Source organism: Mirounga leonina, unplaced genomic scaffold, assembly GCF_011800145.1.
Source record: "Mirounga leonina isolate KUSES-001 unplaced genomic scaffold, KU_Mleo_1.0 Mir_239, whole genome shotgun sequence".
NCBI classification, from domain to species: Eukaryota; Metazoa; Chordata; class Mammalia; order Carnivora; family Phocidae; genus Mirounga; species Mirounga leonina.
The window spans coordinates 494,591-500,590 of record NW_023270624.1 but is presented as its reverse complement, the minus strand read 5'-3'; the positions used below and the strand labels follow the sequence as shown (position 1 = coordinate 500,590).

The 6,000-nt window shown below is 49.5% G+C and overlaps 1 protein-coding gene across 4 annotated transcripts in view; it reads right to left on the bottom strand.

Annotated features, from left to right (window-relative positions):
* The window catches only part of MAPK9 (mitogen-activated protein kinase 9), a 50,849-nt gene extending 45,433 nt beyond the window's left edge, over window positions 1-5,416 (bottom strand). For 2 of the 4 annotated variants that reach the window (XM_035029374.1, XM_035029371.1), the window contains exon 1: window positions 5,249-5,410. The gene's annotated coding sequence lies outside the window, so the exon portion shown is untranslated. Of the gene's footprint in view, window positions 1-5,248 lie in introns of all 4 variants that reach the window. The other 2 variants (XM_035029377.1, XM_035029373.1) reach the window with 2 other exon arrangements.
* Window positions 5,417-6,000: the final 584 nt, after the last annotated feature.

Sequence of the window (6,000 nt, the reverse complement as noted above, 5' to 3'; positions counted from 1 at the left end):
CTGGTGATTAACATAACATAATAAAATAAAATAAAAAAAGATATGGTTGACATACACAATCGAGTATTACATAAAAGAAGGAAATTTGCCATTTGTGACAATATGGACAGACCTCAAGGGTATTAGGCTAAGTGAAAGAAGTCAGACAGAGAAAGACAAATACTGGGGCACCTGAGTGGCTCAGTCGGTTAAGCATCTGCCTGCAGCTGGGGTCATGATCCCAGGGTCCTGGGATCGAGTCCCGCGTCCAGCTCTCCGCTCAGTGAGGAGTCGGCTTCTCCCTCTCCTTCTGGCCCTCCCCCCACTCGTGTTCTCTCTCTCTCTCAAATAAATAAAATCTTAAAAAAAAAGACAAATACTGTATGATCTCTCTTATATGTGGGATCTAAAAAACAAAACGAAACGAAAACCACCAACCTTATAAAGAGAACAGATTGATGGTTGCCAGAGGAGGGGTTGGGGCAGGAGAAATGGGTGAAGGGGGCCAAAAAGTAAAAAGAAAAAACATGTATTACTCTCTTCTAAATTATAGCATACAGACTTAAGATCTAGAATCAATATGTCTTATAAGAATTGTCAAAATAGCTGTCCAGATTGGGATTTCTAGATTTCTCTTTAGATACTTAATTGTGACACATAATTGCACAATAAAGATAACTTTAAAAAAACAGATTGGAAATCTGGGGTCAGAGGGCAATGGGCCTGCCACTTAGCTGGACAATCCTAGACTACACTCAGGGATGTAAAACAGGGATGAGCAGAATCAACCTCAGGGGACAGTGAGCACAGTGCCCAGCACAGGGCAAAGTCTCAAAGTCAGCTGACATTAGAACAGAATCACCACACCCATTCTATTTACTGCTCCCCCAGACAAACATCTGCATTCTGAAAATGTGAACCAAAGTCTGCTAAGGGGGAAAGCTGATGACATGGCCATTACTGGGTTAGCATCTCGGGCAGAGACAACAGACAGAAGGCAATGCACAGGATTTACTTTTCATTCGAGGTTGTGCCCAGCAGGTGATGTTTAAGGACATCTGTTGAAGACATCTGCTTCATAAGAGATGCTGTGTTTTAACTAGAGAGTCTAGTTAAGAGTTGGTGAAAGAGATTTTGATTTTAGAATCAGAGCTGGTGGATTTATTACTTGGGCTGCACCCTTAGCCTTAGATATGCTAAAATCAAACTAGTAGCAGCCTTGATTGAGATACAACTTAAACAGTCTAATGAATTAAATCGCTTACAGATCCATACAAGTCATATATACACGCACATATACATAGTTTTTTAAAGGAAGTTCTTTTGAAAGCAGTCATTATTTCTCATTCTTTCTCTTAGCATCATTGTGGGGGAGGGAGGATAAAATTGTTTTTTTAAACAAATCCCCAAGTTTTTCCTATCCTGGCCTACGGAAAGACAGACATTTGGCATACAACTAAAAGGCGTTCACACTGTTCATTCTCCTCACAGCCAAAAAATTCACTTATAGAAACGCTTCAAATTGCAACTTCAGAATAGGCAAGAACCCATTTAACATAAAGGTAGTTAATGCCTCATTTTTAAGAAAAAGGTAACAATCTCATGTCAGCCATGTATCCTTGGAATCCAATTTTACTATTTCTGAAAAGTTTCAGAGTGCGTAGTCTTTGCTTAAGAAAGATACTAAAGTAAAATTAGCAGAGGGCAGAGAGGGAGAGTGGAATATTTTATGGGACCAAAAAACAAAAACAAACGAAAAACCCCAAATGCATTAAATAAAATCAAATTTGTTGAAATTCACCTTCAAAATCTTTAGCTATAAGGAAGTCCTATGTTAAAATGGTGACTACTCTTGCTCATTATTTTTCTATTAATTTATACCCCAACGTTTTCCAAGGAGGATTTGAGGTATTGATTAAAAATAATTTAACTGGCAATTCAAAGGCCAATATAAAATCTAAAACAATGAGCTTTTGTTGTGCAAAAAGATATATAAACTTGCCTCCCAAGTAATATAACCCTTAATGAATCAATGGGTCTAGGCACTGAGCATCAACAGTTTGCTAACATCACAGCATGGGCCTACCTGCCTCTAGATGGAAGAGAGCACCCCACCTAGGGCATCCTGAATCTGACCAAGCCGCATCTACATTCAACTACGAATTTTCAGGAAATACAGAGAAACATGTCAAATTACATTGCAGAGATGCAGTCAGGAAAACCCCAACCATGGCAATGCTACAGAACAACCAATTGCTTTAACAAATAAACTACAAGGAAAACAAAAAATAGAGGGGGAATCTACAGATTAAAAGAAACTTAGGAGATGTATCAACCAATCACAATGTATGGGCCTCATCTAGATCCTGATTCCGATAAACAAATTGTTAAAGAACCATAAAATGTATGGGACAACTGGAAATTTGAATACTGACCATTTGCTTATATTAAGGAATTATTGCGTTTCCAAGTTTAAAAGAGTCCTATCTTTTAGACATATATACTGAGATATTCATGGATGAAATGACATGACATTTAGGTTTCGCTTCAAAATAATATGGGGGGGTGAGGGCGTAAATAGATGAGCTGGGAGTGAAACAAGATGGGGGGGAGTTGATAACTGGAAGCTGGATACTATCGTTTAATTTTGTCTATGTTTGAAAGTTCTCATAAAAAACAGTTAAGATGAAGACCGACCTTGAAACTAGTTCACACAATCACAAAGGCCAAGTACATATTTAATTACTCTTCAAGAAAATGATGTAAAAAAAAAAAAAGTCCTCTTCTTAATCAGTGGAGAAGTATAGCTACATATTTAAACCACAAATAGCTGCCCTACTGCCAAATCAAGTGTTAAGAAAATGTGGTTTCTGTTTTACCTTATGCATTACGAAAACAACTGCTTTCCTCGCTGTTAATTGCTTCATCTGGCACTTTTCTTTATCCAGAAAATTAAGAACATTTTATCTTAAATAGACAAATTGAATATGCCCTCCAACACTTATTTTAAACACATTTTAATCTGTCCTGGCATCCCAAAAATTAAATCCTCAGCAATATCAAAGCTCTCCAGAGAAGACTATGCCAAAATAGGATTATTTTTAACCCTGCAGGATCCTTTTGAAAAAAAAAAGGGGGGGGGGGCTACATGGAGGCAAACATCTAGATTGGATGTTGTTCTTTCAGAACAAATTAAAAGCCAAAAGAGAACAGTCGGAGCTGAGGCACCCGGGAAAGGATGCTTATCTGGGGGGAGACCTGGGTTCCAATTTCACTTTCCGAGCTGCCTGCTGTGAAGCCGACTGCTGACACTCTGTGAGCCTCCGTGTCCTCCTCTTCGGAAATGGGTTTCGCAGCTGCCACTCACGGGGTTTCCAGCGAAAATTAAGTGAGAGTACCTGGATAAACAGGGCCCCGCTCCCCTGGCCTTGGGCTACCTTTCCAGCCCATCGCTGCTCTTCCCTTCTACATACCCTGCCCTGGAGATCCGACAGTCCTGCAACCAAGCTAAGTGAATTTTGCATGGCTCAGAGCATTTAAAAAATTTTAAAATTAGCTACTGCCAACAGTTGAGAATCTGGAGCATAGAAATACAATGTAGAGTTCTGACTCCTTTTTTAAGATTGCAGGGTGAGGTTTGGTTTTCCAGGGTCCCCACCACCTTGCAGGCTGATTCCTGACCCCACACTGGCCTCATGTCCTTCCTTTCCCCTGCCCTTTTGCCCCCTTCTGTGCCTCTCTCTGCCTGGCGAATTTCTCACCACCCTTCAAGGCCCAACTCTAGCACCACCTGTCACCTCCTCCACATTTCCACAGCACAGCCCCTCCACTACACTCCATCACACTGTCCTGGAACTAACCTGTCTGCCGCGTCTACTGGGCTCTCCAGCTCTCTGGAGGAAGGGACCCTGTTGCTATTGCCTTTGTGTCCCCAGGGCCAAGCAGAAAGCCTGACCTAGATAATGCAGAATTCAGTAACTGCCTCCTGAATGTGTGGAAGGAAATTAGAGCTAAAATATTACAAAAATGTAAAATTTTATATCACAGCTTGTTCTGACAGTTACCAAATAAAGGGGTCAAGGACATTAAAATGTTTTGCAAAATGAGAACAAGCTTCCATCTGCTTACATATTTCACAAGTTAGTCAGAAGTCACTAAATAAACTGACAGAGCAGAAGCAACAGCAGGCAGGGTCATTCATTCGTTCACTGCACTGATACCACTGAATACTTACTGTGTGCCTTCTAAGCACTGGGGATAACGCAGTGGACAAATCAGACAACTACCTGTTCTCAAAAAGCTACATCCTACTAGGGGAAACAAAATCAACAGACAGAGTCGTTTCAAACCAGAGTGGATGCTAGGAAGAAAATTAAACAAAATAACGACATAGAATGACTAAGGGGAGAAAGAGAGTGGTCAAGTGGTCAATTTTCCTCGTGGAAAATGAGACATCTGACCAGAAAGAGCCAGCTGTGCAAAGATACCGGAGACAGCTCCAAGCATTGGAATGAAAGTGCAAAGGTCCTGAGGTAAACGGGGCTGCACCGTCAAGGTAGGAGAGAGGATGGGGGTACTGGGGAGCAGGGCTCTGGGTGGTGGGAGTGGTAGGGGAGGTGGGCAGGGCCCGCTCTGGCATTGCGAGGCCCTGAATGTGCAATGACTAGGCCCTGGAGGAGCGCGGGGATGGGGGTCTCTGGGCGGATGGGGAGGGGGTTCCTGCCCTACTCACACCAGCATGGGTCAGGATCCCGCCCAAGCCCGGGCTCCTGCCCAGGCGCTTTCACACACATTCACACAGCCTGACAACAATCCTGTCCAAAAGGGTGGACATTTCCCCACTTTCCCTAGGGGAAACCGGAGGTACAGCGAGGGTCAGTGCCTTGGCCAAGGTCGCAGGAACCAGACTCGGGATCCTGAGCATCCCGGCGCGGGTATGCAACTGCGTGCCCCTCAATCCGGAGGGATGGCGTCCACAGACCCCAAGGCACGTCTGCCCCAGCCAGGCCAGAAGCGGGCCCGCAGCCCCTGGCTGCTGACAGCCGGGCGGGAGGGGGCGACTGCGGCAGCCCGGAGGGCAGGGGCGGCGGCCGGGGCCGCCTGCGCCCCCACAGAGCCCCGCCCGCTCCGCAGCCCCCGGCCCCGCGGCCCCGCGCCTCCCCAGCCCTGCAGACCGCGGCCGCGCGGCCCTCCCGCCGCCCCTCGCCGGCGGGGCCCGTTCGAGCAGCCCCCGCCAGGCCTCGCCCGCCCGCCCGCCCGCCCTGCTCACCTCGCCTCCCAGCCGCCGCGCCAGGGGGAGAGGGTGGGCGGGCGGACTGGCGGCGCTGCGCACTGGCCGCTCGCGGATCCGCTGCCCGGGGCTCGGCCGGCCGCCCCGCCCCGCTCCGCCCCGCCGCCGCCGCAGTGGGTGTGAGGGGCGCCGGGGCGCTTCGACCCTTCCGGTCCGGCTCCCTTCTCCTCCTCCGCCGCCGCCGCCGCCGCCGCCGCCGCCGCCGCCGCGGCGCCCGGCCTGACCGACCCGCGCGCCCACCAATCAGCGCGCGCAGAGCCGGGCAGGCGCGGCCAATCGCGCCGGGGGGCGGGTCGTGACGGGCGGGGCGGGCGGGGCGGGCGGGGCGGCGGGCGGAGCCGGAGTCTCCGTGCGGGGTTCGGCCGGGCTCGGCGCTCCGCGGCCGCGCAGCTGCTCCTTCCTGTGCGGGGCGCCCTCCAGGCTGGGGACGCAGGCCCGGCTCCGTACGCGCGCTGAGTCTGCCATCCCCATCACCGGGCCCGCGGGGCAGCGGCCGGACGCGGAGCCGGGAGGCGGCGGAGAGGGCCGACGGGCGGACCGAGAGCCGGGCCCTCTGGGCTGCAGGTGCAGGGTGGCAGCGGAGAGGCGGCCAGTAGGGGAATGGAGCCCGGCGCGTTTGGGGGAGAGCTCGGGGCGAGGACGAGGGGAGACCGGGGCGTGGTGTGGCCCCCGGGACGACGTGGAGACTCAGGCGGCGAGGGAGTGGGGAGGAGAGGCAGGGGTCTTGGACT